This window comes from Pan troglodytes, chromosome 18, assembly GCF_028858775.2.
Source record: "Pan troglodytes isolate AG18354 chromosome 18, NHGRI_mPanTro3-v2.0_pri, whole genome shotgun sequence".
Classification (NCBI taxonomy): Eukaryota; Metazoa; Chordata; class Mammalia; order Primates; family Hominidae; genus Pan; species Pan troglodytes.
In genome coordinates, this window is record NC_072416.2 from 86,739,095 (window position 1) to 86,755,987 (window position 16,893).

The window sequence follows — 16,893 nt, forward strand, 5'->3', positions numbered from 1 at the left end:
CCGGTGGTGTGAGTCCTGCATCCTCCCATTCTCTGGGGGTGTGAGTCCCGTGTCCCCCATCGTCCAGAGCTGTAAGTCCCGTGCCCTCCTGTGCTATGGTGGTGTGAGTTCCACGTCCTCCCGTTCTCTGGGGGTGTGAGTCCCGCATCCCCCATGCTCCTGGGGTGTGAGTCCCGCGTCCCCCCATGCTCCAGGGGTGTAAGTCCCGCATCCCCCCATGCTCCGGGGGTGTGAGTCCCGCGTCCCCCCATGCTCCGGGGGTGTGAGTCCCGCGTCCCCCCATGCTCCAGGGGTGTGAGTCCCGCGTTCCCCTATGCTCCGGGGGTGTGAGTCAGGCGTCCTCCCGTTCCCTGGGGGTGTGAGTCCCGCATCCTCCCATTCCCTGGGGGTGTGAGTCCCGCATCCCCCATGCTCCGGGGGTGTGAGTCTCATGTCCCCCTGTACTCTGGGGGTGTGAGTCCCGCATCCCCCCATGCTCCAGGGGTGTGAGTCCCATGTCCCCCTGTACTCTGGGGGTGTGAGTCCTGCATCCTCCCATTCTCTGGGGGTGTGAGTCCCCTGTCTTCCCGTTCTCTGGGAGTGTGAGTCCCATGCCCTCCCGTGCTCCGGTGCTGTGAGTCCCGCGTCCCCTCATGCTCCAGTGCTGTGAGTCCCGTGCCCTCCTGTGCTATGGTGGTGTGAGTCCCGTGTCCTCCCATTCTCTGGGGGTGTGAGTCCCCTGTCTTCCCGTTCTCTGGGAGTGTGAGTCCCATGCCCTCCCGTGCTCCGGTGCTGTGAGTCCCGCGTCCCCTCATGCTCCAGAGCTGTGAGTCCCGTGCCCTCCTGTGCTCTGGTCGTGCAATGTTGAGTTCGGCACTGAAACTCTCTGAGCTTCATTTTTTACCATCAGCATCCTGCTTCCCAGTGCCTTTGGGAGGAGCAAAGGAGAAAGTCGGGCCAAGGCCCTGGCAAGAGGCCAGCCCTAGACAGCTATTAGCTGGACTTTGCTTCCATCCTGAAACAATACAACTTCTGAACCACACGGAGCGCTGTTGGCCAGAAACTCAGAATCGGATGGGTCCTCATATCTGTGTTTTAAAAGTCACTCCAGACTTCTCCAGGGGACAGCCCTGTGCTTCCGGGGCCTGCAGGTTGGGGGGAGGGGAGGAGAGGTGGGCTGCTGGGGACACTCACAGGCACCTTGACTCCCCTGGGCCCCCTGGTGTTCCCTGCCCTTTTTTTTTTTTTTTTTTTTGGAGATGGAGTCTCGCTCTGTTGCCCAGGCTGGAGTGCAGTGGCACGATCTGGGCTCACTGCAAGCTCCGCCTCCTGGGTTCACGCCATTCTCCTGCCTCAGCCTCCTGAGTAGCTGGGACTACAGGCGCCCACCACCACACCTGGCTAATTTTTTGTATTTTTAGTAGACACGGGTTTTCACCATGTTAGCCCGGATGGTCTCAATCTCCTGACCTCGTGATCCACCCACCTCGGCCTCCGAAAGTGCTGGGATTACAGGCATGAGCCACCATGCCCGGCTCCCTGCCTTTTCTTTCTTTCTTTCCCCTTCCTGTCTTTTTTTTATTGAGTGAAATTCACGTAACATAAAATTAACCATTCTGGGCTGGGGGCCGTGGCTCATGCCTTGTAATCCCAGCACTTTGGGAGGCCAAAGTGGGCAGATCACCTGAGATCAGAAGTTCGAGATCAGCCTGGCCAACCTGGTGAAACCCAATCTCTACTAAAAATACGAAAAATTAACCTGGCATGGTGGCAGGCGCATGTAATTCCAGCTACTCAGGAGGCTGAGGCATGAGAATCACTTCAACTGGGAGGCAGAGGCTGCCGTGAGCCGAGGTCCCACCGCTGCAACTCCAGGTTCGGCCACACAGTGAGTCTCCATCTCAAAAAAAAAAAAGAAGAAGAAGGAGAAGAAAAAGAATTTTTCAGCATCCCAGAGGCCCCTGGCCTCCCAGCCACTGTCCCTCCCTTCCTGGAGGCCAGCCACCATTGTGATGAAGAGAACCCCTTCTCTCCCTCAACATGCACCCCAAAACACCATCCTCTATGTTGCCTGTTTGTGATCCACACAGAATTCCACAGAATTGGGCCTGGCCACTTCTGCTCAATGTGATTGTTTGAGAGAGGCTTCCGTGCTGCGCATAACTGCAATTCGCCCATCTCCACTGCCGCGGAAGAGCCCGGCGATGGGATAGACCGTGATTCGCCCGTCTCCACTGCCGCGGAAGAGCCCGGTGATGGGATAGACTGCAATACATTTTCCCATGAAGCTGTTGATCGGCTCCTGGGCTGTTTCTGGTTTGGGGGGTGTCATGAATGAGGCTGGCATGAGCACATGAGTTCTGGCTGAGTGGTATTTTCAGCAGCTTGGCCAAAAGGTATGACTTTTCAGGACCTGGCTGAAGGAGGGACTCCAGGGAAAAGGGCTGATGGGCGGGAAAGCGCTGGCAGAGGGGATGGCCAAGCCACAGCTGGTAGGCTATGGTTCCCAGAGCCCCAATCAACACACCTCAGCTCCCAACTGGGGCTACCTGGAACGACAGGAAAGGCTGACTCCATGAGCTGTCATGGCGTGGAAGACCCAGTTGTGCCCAATGGACGCAAGCTCCCTCCATTTCTGGCCATCCCCTGCTGATTCCCTCCCACCCCCACCTCCAGCCCGACCCCGCCTTCTCCACCAGGTGCCCTCCCGTGAATTCAGCTCCATGGACAGCTCCCAGGCTGCTGTCCTCCATGTGGTGCTGAAATCACCCCAACAGGGAAGCCAAGGCATGGAGAAGCTAAGGAAGAAAATGGAATTAAATGGCATGGGATGGAGCTACAAAGCCATCTGTCCTGAACCCGCCACCACGTAGAAGTGGAGACAGGGGTCCAGAGAGGGAAGTCTTTTGCCCAAAGGGGTCATGAAGTGCTCGGTGGTAATAAATGGAATCGTCTACGACGACCAAGATTTACAGAACCCTGTCTGCATGCCAGGCACCACGCTGAGTGTTCGTATGTGGACCGCCACCATCAACGCACACGGCAAGCTCAAGAGTAGGGCCCTACGATTGTACCTGCTCAACAGAGGAGAAGCCTCATCGGTGAGCAGCAGAGCTGGGCCTGGAACCTGTGTCTTCAGCCCCACCCCGGGCCTTTCCTCCCCTTGCCCTTGGTCTCAGTGGGTCCACTGTTTCTCTAGAACCAGAAAATGACAGTCACAGCAGCGTTGACGTCACCCCCAGTATATGAGTCAGGGTTCTCTAGAGGGACAGCACTAATAGGACAGATGTATACGTGGAGGGGAGTTTACTGGGAGTATTGACTCACATGATCACCAGGTGAAGTCCCACAATAGGCCGTCTGCAAGCTGAGGAGCCAGGAAGCCAGTCCGAGTCCCAAATTCCAGGCGGTGAAATGGCAGCTGAACTGACATTCATTCATTCATTCATTCATCAATCAATCATTCATTCACCCCAACCAGCCTGCAGAGGTCCTACGGTGCCAGTCGCTGGGGCTGCAGAAACAACAGAAAAGCCCCAGCCTCAGGCTCAGCTGCCCCGGGAATCCTTTCCCCGGCCTCCCTGGGGTCTGAGTCCTCGTCAAAGAGTTGGGGGCCCATGGACATCTCGAGGGAAAGGCAGGGGGCCAGATGGGGTCAGAGCCAGCATCCCTCCAGAGGCTGGGACAGGGACTGGAGTGGACTCACTGTGTCTGTGGTGGGGGCCATGATGGAAGTTGGGGGTCCCGCACAGAACAGACAGGGCTTCCTGCAGGTTTCACCTGCAGTCCAGGGCCTGGGACCACCCCCACCCCCCCATCCCCCCGCCCCCATCCCCCCATACCCCACCCCCCACGCCCATCCCCCCATACCCCACCCCCCCCACCCCTCTATCACCCTTCACCCCCCCACCCCTCTATCACCCTTCACCCCCCCATCCCCCCTTCCCCCCGGGAACAGCGGCCGGGCGGAGTGGGAGTGCCCTCTGGTGGCTCTTTGAGGAAATAGCAAGGGCTATCCTTCATAAAATGCTTTCAGACAGAACCGCTGGTATGGCACTCGGCCTCCCGCTGAAGACATGGATACAGGCTGGACACACACGCTTCGCTGTGTGATACACGCATGTAATGGGGCCTGTGGGGAGTAACCAGCGCTGGTGGGGCCCGGGGATATATCCCTTGAGCGAACATGAACAAGAAAGTGAGCCCACGTTCACCCTGGTTTTCCTTGTGGGGCATCTTCCCGCATTGGCGTGGAGGTCCAAAAGCAGAAAGCACAGCCTTGCCGAGCTGAGAAACAGGGATTAGAGTTTGAGGCTCCAAACCTGCTGGGGCCTGAGGGAACTTGGAGAAAGAGCCCAAAGCCCTGAGTGCAAATCCCCTTCAGGCCGTGGCCGCCCCCTAAGCTGAATATGCCCCCAAGAAACTCCAAGAAACCCAACAGAAAAGGCTCCCGGGAGGATGGAGAGCTGAGCAGGGGTGTCGGCAGCTGCCACGGGCTGCAGACCAAGCCCTATGGGGGGCGGGGGCTGGTGACCATCACAGGCTTTCCCTTGGGAGCACAGAAGTTCCACTCCCTGGGAACAAGGGCTGTAACCCCCAAAGCCAGTCTGGACAGGGCTAACCTGGGCGCGATGGCGCATGCCTGTAATCGCAGCGCAAAAAAAAAGAATAAGAAAAGTTACAAGGTGACTTAGTCTGTTTCCTGTTGCTATAGCTAAGAGTGGGTAATTTATAGAGAAGAGAGGTTTGTTTCTTACAGTTCTGAAGGCTGGAGGTCCAAGAGCATGGCGCTGGGAAAGAGCACGCCAGCCCAAGTCTCTCTTTCTCTTTTTTTTCAAGATGGAGTCTCGCTTTGTCACCCAGGCTGGAGTGCAGTGGCACCATCTTGGGTCGCTGCAACCTCTGCCTCCTGTCTCAGCCTCCCAAGTAGCTGGGATTACAGGCACCTGCCACCACGCCCGGCTAATTTTTGTATTTTTAGTACAGACGGGGTTTTGTCATATTGGCCAGGCTGGTCTCGAACTCCTGATCTCGCGCTCCGCCCACCTCAGCCTCCCAAAGTGCTGGGATTACAGGCGCGGGCCACCGCGCCCGGCCCGTTTCTTTTGTTATGAGGCCACTAGTCCCATCATGGGGGCCCACTCTGATGACCTTATCCAATCCTAATTACCTCCAAAAGCATATAATTGTGGATATTAAGTTCCCAACACATAAAGTCTAGGAGAAACATTCAAACCATAGCACAAGGCATGCTCTCAAAAGGGACCAGAAGCCAGGAGTGCATGCCTGTGTTCCCAGGGACGAGGGAGGCTGAGGTGGGAGGATCACTTGAGCTCAGGGGGTTGAGGCTGCAGTGAGCCCTGTTCATGCCACTGCACTCCAGCTTGGGCAACAGAGTGAGACCTTGTCTCAAAAAAGAATAAAATAAAAATAAAAAAAGAAGAAGGGACCAGATCACCAGACATGGTGCTGATGCCCATAATCCCAGCACTTTAGGAGGCCAAGGTGGGAAAATCATTTGAGCGCAGGAGTTTGAGACCAGCTTGGGTAACACACTGGGAACCCATCTCTACAAAAAACGAAAACAATAGCTGGGCATGGTGGTGCACACCTGTACTCCCAGCTACTCTGAGGGCCGAGGTGGGAGAAGCGCTTGAGCCCAAGAGTTTGAGGCTACAGTGAACCATGATTGCACCACTGCACTCCAGCCTGGGCAACACATGCAAAACCCCGTCTCAAAAATGTGGGAAGGGCAGGGCACGACAGCTCACACCTGTAATCCCAGCACACTGGGAGGCCAAGTCAGGCGGATCACCTGAGGTTGGGAGTTTGAGACCAACCTGGCCAACATGATGAAACCCTGTCTTTATACTAAAAATACAAAAATTAGCCAGGCATGGTGGCACATGCCTGTAGTCTCAGCTACTCGGGAGGCTGAGACAGGAGAATCACTTGAACCCGGGAGGCGGAGGTTGCAGTGAGCCAAGATCGTGCCGCTACACTACACTCCAGCCTGGGGGATGAGTAAGACTCTGTCTCCAAAAAAAAAAAAAAAAAAAAAAAAAAAAGGCAGGGACTAGATCACTGAAAACCAAGAGAAAAAGCACTTAATAGCGACGACAGAATCAGAGGTGGTTCAGATATAGGAGGCCTTCAAAATGATAACATGCTGCTTTCTTCATGTTGCTCCCCTGCTCAAAAGCCTGCATTGCTTCCCCTTGTTCTTCAATGGGGCAGTCACTACTTTCTTTGCAAGCGGCTTTGCACAATGCCAAAAAAAAACAGCTGAGAACGCTGGGTTTCAGTGTGGGCTCTGGCTAAGCCAGGGGTGGTCTTGGAAAAGTGATCTCTGGGCCTCAGCCTCCTCTGCACATAAGGCAACTGGAAGAAGTTCCTGCCTCCAACTCTTCTCTCCTAGCAGGTGCCCTAAGGGCTGAGTCATTGTCACAGGGCTCTGCTAGCGAGGTGGGCCTGTGTGGATGCACACTTTGTGAAAACTCATCAAACTGCACACTTACAAGTGTGCATTTTGGGCTGGGCGTTGTGGCTCACACCTATAATCCCAGCACTTTGGGAGGCCGAGGCAGGCGGATCACGAGGTCAGGCCAATATGGTGAAACCTCGTCTCTATTAAAAAATACAAAAATTAGCCAGGCGTGGTGGCGCACCCTTGTAGTCCCAGCTACTCGGGAGGTTGAGGCAGGAGAATCGATGGAACCCAGGAGGCAGAAGTTGCAGTGAGCTGAGATTGCGCCACTGCACTCCAACCTGGGCAACAGTGCAAGACTCCGTCTCAAAAAAAAAAAAAAAGTGTTCATTTTGGCAAACCCCAACTCAATAAAGTTGGGGTTTTTTTGTTGTTGTTTTTTGTTGTCGTTTTGAGACAGAGTTTTGCTATTGTCGCCCAGGCTGGAGGGCAGTGGCGCAATCTTGGATCACTGCAACCTCTGCCTTTTGGGTTCAAGTGATTCCCCTGCCTCAGCCTCCTGAGTAGCTACGATTACAGGTGCCCGCCACCACACCCGGCTAATTTTTGTATTTTTAGTAGAGACAAGGTTTCACCATGTTGACTAGGCTGGTCTCGAACTCCTGACCTCAGGTGATCTACTACCTACCTCGGCCTCCCAAAGTGCTGGGATTACAGGCGTGAGCCACCACACCTGGCCTAAAGTTGATTTTTAAAACTAGCTTCCTGCCTCTTCCCTCCCAATTTCCACCCCCAATTGGCAACAAGTTTTAACTCTTTTCATGGTCTCTTCCGGCATTTTCCCGATTTCCAGTGATATTCATACCAATGTTTCTTGACTTTTTCTTAATAAGGGCACTGTCACACTCCCAGCAGCAGAGTACGTGATTCCAGTTGCTCCACATTCTCGTGAAAAAAAAAAAAAATGAAATTAATTTTTTAGACCAGTTTTAGGTTTAAAGAAAAATGAGAGGCCAGGCACAGTGGCTCACGCCTGTAATCCCAGCACTTTGGGAGGCTGAGGCGGGTGGATCATGAGGTCAGGAGATCGAGACCATCCTGGCTAACATGGTGAAACCCCGTCTCCACTAAAAAATACACAAAAATTAGCCAGGCGTGGTGATGGGCGCCTGTAGTCCTAGCTACTCGGGAGGCTGAGGAGAATGGCGTGAACCTGGGAGGTGGAGCTTGCAGTGAGCCGAGATTGCACTACTGCACTCCAGCGTGGGCAACAGAGCGAGACTCCATCTCAAAAAAAAAAAGAAAAATGAGCAGAGTTCCCCTGTACCCCCAGCACCCCTGCCCATCTCCCCTCTTATTAACACCCTGCACTGGTGCAGAACATTTATTACAATTGAGATAGGAGGCAGGACTTGACTCCAGCGGCAGGGCTTGGAGCTGGGACCAAACAGGACTGGCTAAAACAGGGCAGGGCAGAAGCAGCTTTTTATAAGACACACCAGACTGGGCGCAGTGGCTCATGCCTGTAATCCCAGCACTTTGGGAGGCCCAGGCAGGCAGATCAGCAGAGGTCAGGAGTTTGAGACCAGCCTGGCCAACATGGTGAAACCCTGTCTCTACTAAAAATACAAAAATTAGCCAGGCATGATGTCCCATGCCTGCAGCCCCAGCTACTCAGGAGATTGAAGCAGAAGAATTGCTTGAGCCCAGGAGACAGAGGTTGCGGTGAGCCGAGATCAGGCCACTGCACTCTAATGTGGGTGACAGAGGGAGACTCCGTCTCAGGAAAAGAAAAAAAAGACACACCCACCAGTGTTGTGTGTCAGTTTACCATCGCCATGGCAACACTCCCACCCCTTTCCATGGCAATGACTCAGTGACCCAGAAGTGACTACTCCTTCCCTAGAAATTTCTGCATAAACTGCCCCTTAATCTGCATGTAATTAAAAGTGGGTATAATGGGTGTGCAGAAGTGCGTTGAGCTGCTGCTCTCTGCCTTCTGGGCAGCCCAGCTCTGCAGGAGCCGTCACGGACCTGCCACACTGCCTCTTCCGTCAAGTTGTTCTCTTCTACCTCCGGCTTGTCCTTGAATTCTTTCTTGGGCAAAGCCAAGAACGCTCGCAGGCTAAGCTCCACTTTGGGCCTCACCTGCCCTGCATCACAACCAACCAGCCCGTATCGGGACACGATCATTGACTTAAGTCCACAGTTTACATTACAGTTCGCTCTTGGCGTTGTTGTGCGTTATGTGGGTTTTGGCAAATATGTAATGTCCCATAGCTGCCATCATGGGACATTACATATTTGTACTTCTTCATACAGAAGAGTTTTGCCACCCCAGAAATGAGGCTTAAAAGTCATTTACCCACTTCCTGCTCTGGAAGAGGAGGGTCTGTTCTCTCACCGCCAGGCACGCCGTGTTCCGTCCAGCCTCTGTTCTCTGAATGAAGTGTTTTTAGGCTAAATAAAATGTTTACTAAATATTTTTAAGCACTAATAACAATAATGGCCCCATGCAGTGGCTCACACCTGTAATCCCAGCACTTTGGAAGGCCAAGGTGGGAGGATCACTTGAGGCCCAGAGTTTGAGACCAGCCTGGGCAACAGAGCGAGACCCCCACCTCTACAAGACCCCCACCTCTACGAAATGAACAAATAAACAAACATGATGGACTCCAGCTTAAAAACAGAACATCCCAACCAGGTCACGCTACTGACTATCAGCCCCCACCGCAGGCTCCCTGGCACTGCCTCCTGGTCACTGCTCCTGGGGCCCCCATCACCGCAGATTCGGCTGCCTGTAATGAGTCGCAGCAACACGAGCCGAAGCATTTGTGTCTGGTTTCTTCTGCGCAACATCCTGCCTCTGAGATCCATGTTGCTTGTAGGGGTAGCGTGTCCTTTTCGTTCCTGTACGATATTCCATTGCGTGGGGGTTACACCACAGCTGGTTCATCGTTCTGTCACTGAAGCACCTTGGGGTTCCTCCTAGTCCGGAGTGTAACGAGTCATGCTGGGGTGAACGATCTTGGATGTGCCTTTTGCTGGACGTTGCAGCTCATCTCTTCCGGGAAGTCACAGAGGAGTAGCACGGCCCAGGTGCCGCGGCACACAGGCTGCGGTTCCGTGAGCGCCGTCGCAGGCTTCTGGAGCGGGGCCGCCATTTTCACTCGAGCACAGACCGCAGGCTCTGGGTGCCCCACACCCTCAACAAAACCGCTCATGATTTCAATTTGATAGAAACGTGGACCGGGCGTGGTGGCTCACGCCTGTAATCCCAACACTTTGGGAGGCCGAGGCGGGAGGATCACGAGGTCAGAAGATCGAGACTGTCCTGGCTAACACGGTGAAACCCCATCTCTACTAAAAATACAAAAAGTTAGCCGGGCGTGGTGGCGGGTGCCTGTACTCCCAGCCACCCTGGGAGGCTGAGGCAGGAGAATCGCTTGAACCCGGGAGGTGGAGGTTGCAGTGAGCCGAGATCGTGCCACTGCACTGCAGCCTGGGCGACAGAGTGAGACTCCGTCTCAAAAAAAAAAGAAAAAAGAAAAAAAGAAAAATGTGCCCACCCTGTCTGCTTCTGCACTTTCCTTTGTCATGCAATCTCACAGGTGGTCTTCACCCGTTTATTTATATCTGTAAATACACACTGGAGGTTCATGCAGTAGCATTTTTAACAACCACGATGTTGCAAATGTTGTACCAGATTACTATTACAATAGTACAATCATCTGCTCATCAACATCTGGGTGGTTTTCTGGTTTTTTCCTTTGTTCTTTTTTTTTCTTGAGACGGAGTCTCGCTCTGTTGCCCAGGCTGGAGTGCAGTGGCATGATCTGGGCTCACTGCAAGCTCCGCCTCCCAGGTTCATGCCATTCTCCTGCCTCAGCCTCCTGAGTAGCTGGGACTACAGGTGCCCGCCACCACGCCCAGCTAATTTTTTGTATTTTTAGTAGAGACGGGGTTTCACTGTGTTAGCCAGGATGGTCTCGATCTCCTGACCTCGCGATCCGCCCGCCTCGACCTCCCAAAGTGCTGGGATTACAGGCATGAGCCACCGTGCCCGGCTCCTTTGTTCTTTTAGTTATGACTACTAACAGACCTGCTATGTCCTTGTTCATGTCTCGTGCCCATGGGCAGATGACACCCCAGTCCGGTGGCCCACCTGTGCCACTGGGCATCAGAATCCCCTGAGAGCTCTTCATGGACCACAGGGCCCCAGGACCCCACTCCCAGTCACTGGTGCAGCCACTCTGGGGCAGAGCCCAGGAAGGCACATTCCTAACAACCCCTAGTGATACTGAGGCTGCTTGCCCAGGTCCCACTTGGAGAACCCTGTTGAGGGTGGCACTGCTGGTCACAGGGCACTTCTTTTAAACTGACATTGTTTTCCAAAGAGGCTGTGACCAACAGAGTTTACTGTTCATGAAACTCAGATCGCAGCCAGGCACGTGTCTGTCATAGCCGGTGCCGGCCGCTCCTTTCCATGGACAGTAACGTCCATGCAGGCTTATGTTCATCAGCTGAGAAAAAGGCACTTGCTGGGTGGGAGCTTGTCTTATCGACACATAGAGTCTGCAGAAGGTGCCAACTGGTGTCGCAGCGCTGCTCCTGACACGACCCGAAATCACCAGGGTTGAATTCACATTCCTCTTACGTAACCATAACAAGTTGCTGGGACTACAGGCACGCACCACGGTGCCCTGTTGATTTTTTTGTAGAGACAGGGGTCTTGCTTTGTTGCCCAGGCTGGTCTCAAACGCCTGGGGGAGGTGGTCCTCCCACCTGGGACTCCCAAAGTGCTAGGATTACAGGTGTGAGCCACAGGGCCAGGCCTGTGGTACCTCTTCCAAGGACACTAATCCTATCAGATCAGGACCCCACCCTTATAATCTCATTTAACCTTAATTACTTCTCTAAAGGCCCTTTCTGCAAACACAGTCACATTGGGGATTAAGGCTTCACATACAAATGTTAGGGGGACAGAACTCGGTCCATAGCATGGAGTCGCACAGTGTTTGTCCTTTTGCGATTGGCTTGCTTTACTTAGTATGTTTCCAAGGTTCACCCATGTTGTGGCATGGGTCTGAACTTCACTCTTCTTGATGACTGACTCACACTCCACTGCATGGACAGCCCGCATTTTGTCTGTTCCTCAGTTTGTGGACATCTCGCCCCCTTGTTTCCACCTTGGGGATATGGAGGAAGATGGGATGGGCGAAGCCCTGTGATCCCCAGGACCAGCCACGTCGTTGGCAAGGGCCAGCGCAGGATGAAACCGCCGGCCCCTGGTCTCCGGCCGGGCCCTCCGTCTCTAGAGCAGCTCGCACCGCTGCAGCCCCTGGACGCCCCGGGCTGTGGACGCGCCCGTGGGACACCGCGCTGAGCAGGACACGCGACAGGTCCCCTCACTGGCGCTGCTCGCGTTGAACCGCGCGGGGAGCCAGGCAGCCCACGGGAAAGGTAAGAATTGTTAGGCTTTTAATCTAAAGTCGATACCTCAAAAAATAATTCCGGAGCTCAGCATTTAATATCAACATTCCATAAAGCAGGAAGTATCAGCCTGACGAAAACCGCCTTAAGTTTTCCGCTTTGACGAACTCGATCATCCCCGGGGATGAAGAACCCGCCGGCCCAGCCGGAGCCCCGTCACGTGACCCGGCGGCCGCGGGGAGCTCTGTGCGCAGGCGCGGATCCGCACGCCCGCCGCCTGAGAAGCCAACTCCCCGTGGCGCCTGCGCTGTAGCGGGGTTTCGGCTGGCTCGCGCGGGTCCGGGCGCGCGCTGCGGGGGCGGAACCGCGCGGAGGCCGGAAGGAAGCTGGAGGGGGCGGGGCGAGGGAGGGAAGCCCGCCGGCCGTAGGACGACCGTCGCGGCCTGATGACGTCGCACAATGGCCGGCCCCCGCGGGTAGTGGAGCCCGTTTGTTCCGCCCGTGTCGAGCCTGGAGCCAGAACCTGTGAAGAGCGGAAGGGCCAAGGGACGTCTTCTCCACGCCGCTCCGACTCCAGGGGAGCCGTGGCCTCCTTCCGCCCTAGCGCTGAGGTTAGCTGGGGTCGGGCGGGCGGCGGGAGGCCGGGCCGGCGGCGGCGGGAGGAGGAGGCCGCCGAGGCGGCGGCGGCGGCGGCGGCGGGAGTGAGGCCCGGGAGCCCGGCGCGCCTCCGGCCGTGCGGACCCACCGGCCGAAGCGTTGCCCTCGGGCCCAGGGAGGGGGACCTTGAGACAGGCACCACCCCGCGTTCCGTCCGTAAGCCGGCCCCGCGGTCCTGGGGCGTCCTGGGCGCCCGAGCTCCTCGCGCGCTGCCTCCGCGCCCCGCGGCGGAGTTTATTTTCCTGAAGCTGTCATTTCTCTTCCGGGCCACTCGCGTGGCACATGTGTGCCGCCGGCTAAGGGGCGGTGAGAGGCGCCCAGATTCACCTCCAGAGTAGGTCAGCCCGGGCTGTTGCTGGGCTCTTCGGAGAACTTTGAGCTCTTTATGAACCTCCTGGAACTTGCTCCGCAGCTTCAAAGTGTGCACAGGTTGGACGTAGTGATTGCCCCAAGACGCGCGCCGGTCTCTTAGGAGTATGTAACTTCCTTGCCCCTTGGATTAGGAGATCAGAGGTGCTGGGTCCTTTATATAGACCAACTGCAGCTATAATGCTCGAAGAACTGAAACTTAACAGCCTTACTCCTGCCAAACATTTTTCCTGAATACTTTATGACAGCTGAGTTTGCCGGGTAGAGTGGCCGTTTTAAATGAGCTTTGTTCGAACAACGCTAACTCATTTGCAAGAGTAGGTCATTCTTCAGACCCATTTGGGAAAATGGAAGAAGAGAGTGTTTGGCATCTGAAGTACCGTTTGGGGTGTAGCAAGCTGCTCATCATTTCTCCTTTGAGACTCACTTCCAGCCTGTTGTCTGTAGAGTAGTCCTTTCCCTTTCAGTAGTTGGGATTCTCCGGGTGGGCCTTGACCTCGGCTGAATCCCGCTTCCCAGCTTTGGGAGGAGAGTCTTTGCCTGATAATTTTACTATCTAAGGGCAGTATGGAGCCCAGCCAGCCCTGGAACCAGTCAAATGTGTCCCAAAGCCGGAAACTCCTCTCCCGTTGTAGGTGGGACATGCTGAAATATTGTAAGAAAGCTTTGTGGAGTCACTCCAGAAAGCAAACAGGTAAGTTAACCTATGGCCTACATCGTGTTTACAGAGATTTGTATTTTGTCACAGCTACAGAGCATCTCAAGGTGAGTACCTCTTTATCAAGGAGATTAGTGGTCACGCTTGGTCAGTTTGCACGTGGGGTCTGTCACCAACCTTGATAACGTTCATTTAGATATTTTAAGTCCATGAGGTTATGAGTCAGAATTTTAACCAGATGTACCAGAACTTAGGCATTCAAATAGGTACTGCTCTGTTGAAAGTAATTGTCCCAAAATGTGCTTGTATTTCATCGGTGGTTCTTTGCCAGAATCTCTTTAGAACTCCTGTTTTGGTAGTAAAAATGTAGTCATATGGGAAAATCAGTCTTATTCAATAGTCACCCTCCAGGTTTGACCAAAAGGTTACTTACGTGGTTGGTTGCTCACCTTATCAGGTGAGACTCTGACTTGCAGCATTTTATCAAAGTGACTAGCTTGAGAGGAGGAAGATTTGCCACCACTAAGAATACCAGAAGACTTCTTCAGGCTTGGAAGGTCATTCGCAATGAGAAGGTCCCCAAACGCTCTGCATTTCAGCAGTGCTGTTGGAGTCTGTGCGTCCTCCCAGAGGGGCTGCTCGGAAGGGAGGTAGCACCTACTCTTTATTATTACTATTATTTTTTGAGACGGAGTCTCACTCTGTTGCCCAGGCTGGAGTGCAGTGGCAGGATCTCGGCTCACTGCAACCTCCTCCTCCTGGGCACTTATTTTAAATTCCTTTCTGGTAGGCAACAGGTAGTTCCTCAAGTAGCGAGTTTTTTGTCATGTATTCAACAAATATCTATCAAGTATCATCTGCCAAATGCAGAAAGCAACAGAGACGGGACGATGGGCACTTGTTATTTCATTCCTTAGGCAAGTTCACCCATCTGGTGGATCAGAGGACTAAGGATTTAGTTCTAAATTGTGCTGAAAATCTTCAGTTATAGATAGTGTAAGAAGACCAAACTGAGCACAAATTGCAAACGTGGGTATCAGTTGAGACTCTTCTACTGACACCCCTGTCTACACTTCTCATTTCATTGTCTACACTTAAGAGGCCATGTTTCCCTTCGTAGCACCTTATTACTATTTTTTGAAACGGAGTCTCACTCTGCTACCCAGGCTGGAGTGCAGTGGCATGATCTCGGCTCACTGCAACCTCCTCCTCCTGGGTTCAAGTGATTCTCCTGCCTCAGCCTCCTGAGTAGCTGGGACTACAGGCACGTGCCACCATGCCCAGCTAATTTTTGTATTTCTAGTAGAGACAGGGGTTTCACTGTGTTGGCCAAGGTGATCTCAAACTCCCAACCTCGTGATCCTCCCGCCTCAGCCTCCCAAAGTGCTGGGATTACAGGCATGAGCCACCACACCCAGCCAATTGTGTGATTTTTAAAACTAGTTTGAGGGGACATTTAGTTTTGCATAAAAGTTGGTTTATTTAAGAGATCACTTTGTTTCCAAGGTTGACATTAAACTATAAAACGTGAGAATGAGAATTTGTCATATTTCAGGTCTGGGTTCAGCTTGGGGCATCCTACTGGGTACCAGGTGCTCCGCTTAGGCAGCTGGGGAGATGTGAACTACCTGCCCTTCTATGATGAAGATGTTTATACATTGTAATAAAAAGTGTACAAAGATAGTATAGGATGTTACTAATGTCAATAGCTAGGCAAGAGAGAGAATTGCCAGTTTGCCACCGGTGACTTACTGCCACAACCCCACACAGACTCCCAGTCTTGAACAGTGAATGCGTAGAGGCCTTAGCAGCCTTGGCGCTTTTCATCCTTGCTTTTGTTGCCTTGGGCTGCAGAAATGCTCTGTGCATTAAGCGCCCGTGTGATACTGTTTGGGGATCAGCTCCTTGACTTTCCCATTTTCAGCAGTGTATACCAGTTTAGGACTACCTTTAATAAAAAGACGAGGGTCTTACCATGTTATCCAGGCTAGACTCGAACTCTTGGGCTCGAGTGATGCTCCCACCTCAACCACACAAGTAGCCGGGATTACAGGTACATGCCACCACTCCTGGCTTAGGACTGACTTTTTAACAACTCCTCCCAGTAGTCCTGTCTCTGGATAGTAACCGAATAGTGTACTTAGAAAACCAAAAAGTGAATCATTTTCAGAACTGTCTGCTTTTAAGTGACTTGGAATGGATTGGTTGGTTTGTAAATCTATGTTATTGCTAACCATTTAGGGTTTTTTTTTGAGGCGGAGTTTCGCTCTTTTTGCCTATGCTGGAGAGCAATGACACGATCTTGGCTCACTGCAACCTCCGCCCCCCCGAGTTCAAGCAATTCTCCTGCCTCAGCCTCCCGAGCAGCTGGGATTACAGATGCCCACCACCATGCCCAGCTAACGTTTTGTATATTTAGTAGAGACAAGGTTTCACCATGTTGACTGGGCTTGTCGTGAACTCCTGACCTCAGGTGATCCACCCGCATCAGCCTTCCAAAGTGTGGGGATTACAGGCGTGAGCCACCACCCTCGGCCCATTTACTTTTTATAAAGTGATGGATTTTAAATGATTTGAGTTTTGTTTTGAGACGGAGTCTCGCTTAGCCACCGCCTAGGCTGGAGTGCAGTGGTGTGATCTCGGCTCACTGCAACCACTGTCTCCCAGGTTCAAGCGATTCTCCCGTCTCAGCCTCCCAAGTAGCTTGGATAACAGGCACCTGCTATCACGCGCAGCTAATTTTTGTATTTTAGTAGAGACCGGGTTTCACCATGTTGGCCAGGTTGGTCTTGAACTCCTGACTTTGGATGATCCACCTGCCTTGGCCTCCCAAAGTGCTAGGATTACAGGCGTGAGCCACCACGCCTGGCCAAATTTGGGGTTTTTTGGCTTTTTTGTTTTTTGGTTGAGTCAGGGTCTCACTCTGTCACCCAGGCTGAACTGCAGCCTCGACCTCCTAGGATCAGGTGATCCTCCTATCTCAGCCTCCCAAGTAGCTGGGACGACAGGTGCCCTAGCACACCCAGCTAATTTTTGTTTTGTTTTTTTTTTTTTTTTTTTTGGTAGAGATGGGGTTTTGCTATGTTGCCCAAGCTGGTCTAGAACTCCTGGACTCAAGTGATCCGCCCACCTCAGCCTCCCAAAGTACTGGGATTACAGGCATGAACCACTGCACCTGACCAATTTGTTCTAATGTATCTTTTTTTTTTTTTTGAGACGGAGTCTCGCTCTGTCGCCCAGACTGGAGTGCAATGGCGCGATCTCGGCTCAATGCAAGCTCCGCCCCCTGGGTTCACGCCATTCTCCTGCCTCAGCCTCCCGAGTAGCTGGGAATACAGGCGCCCGCCACTACGCCCGACTAATTTTTTGT

General features: G+C 53.3%; 1 protein-coding gene and 1 long non-coding RNA gene across 19 annotated transcripts in view; one reads left to right on the forward strand and one right to left on the reverse strand.

The window, feature by feature from the left end:
- Positions 1-2,391: 2,391 nt before the first annotated feature.
- Positions 2,392-3,442, reverse strand: LOC134808774 (uncharacterized). Its single transcript, XR_010152471.1, has 3 exons — positions 3,307-3,442; positions 3,054-3,174; positions 2,392-2,528 (listed from the first exon to the last, which is right to left on the reverse strand). It is a non-coding gene; the product is annotated as an uncharacterized LOC134808774 (long non-coding RNA).
- An 8,777-nt stretch (positions 3,443-12,219) lies between these two features.
- ZC3H18 (zinc finger CCCH-type containing 18) overlaps positions 12,220-16,893 on the forward strand; it is a 62,809-nt gene continuing 58,135 nt past the window's right edge. For 6 of the 18 annotated variants that reach the window (XR_008539861.2, XR_010152470.1, XM_016930370.4 and 3 more), the window contains exon 1: positions 12,231-12,450. The gene's annotated coding sequence lies outside the window, so the exon portion shown is untranslated. Of the gene's footprint in view, positions 12,451-13,505; positions 13,560-16,893 lie in introns of those variants that run through there. The other 12 variants (XM_016930374.4, XM_054668568.2, XM_063797482.1 and 9 more) reach the window with 6 other exon arrangements.